This window comes from Chanos chanos, chromosome 3 (genome assembly GCF_902362185.1).
Source record: "Chanos chanos chromosome 3, fChaCha1.1, whole genome shotgun sequence".
Classification (NCBI taxonomy): Eukaryota; Metazoa; Chordata; class Actinopteri; order Gonorynchiformes; family Chanidae; genus Chanos; species Chanos chanos.
Window position 1 is genome coordinate 55,502,878 of NC_044497.1, and position 448 is coordinate 55,503,325.

Here is a 448-nt window from a genome sequence, read left to right on the forward strand (position 1 = left end):
CAAACAACAAAAACAAGGGTTAAAAACACTTCAACCGACAGTCTCAGAAGGACTAAAATAAGGCCGCTTAGCAATCCGAGAGGAAACATATCGACTGCTGATTTTTTATTAATTTTTTTTTTTTTTTTTTTTTTACAGAGTGTATAAAACTTTTCTGCTGTCCAAAGCCTTCGCTTAAATTTGCTTGTAAAACCGCCGACGGATTTCCACAACGACGTTTATCTGGTTCACGCTAAAGTATCGCACGACACCCAACCAACACAGACATCTGAGATCACACCAAACTGACCGAAACTGATCCACAGACCTGCTCGAACACTGTCAAAGCACCTCCCAAACAGAAAACGTCGCCGAAATCAAACAAAACCGTCCACAGTGCCGACGCGTTAAGCCGCGGATGAGTTAAAATGTAACCGAGCGCTGATGCCTGTCACTCTGTGAAGCCTCG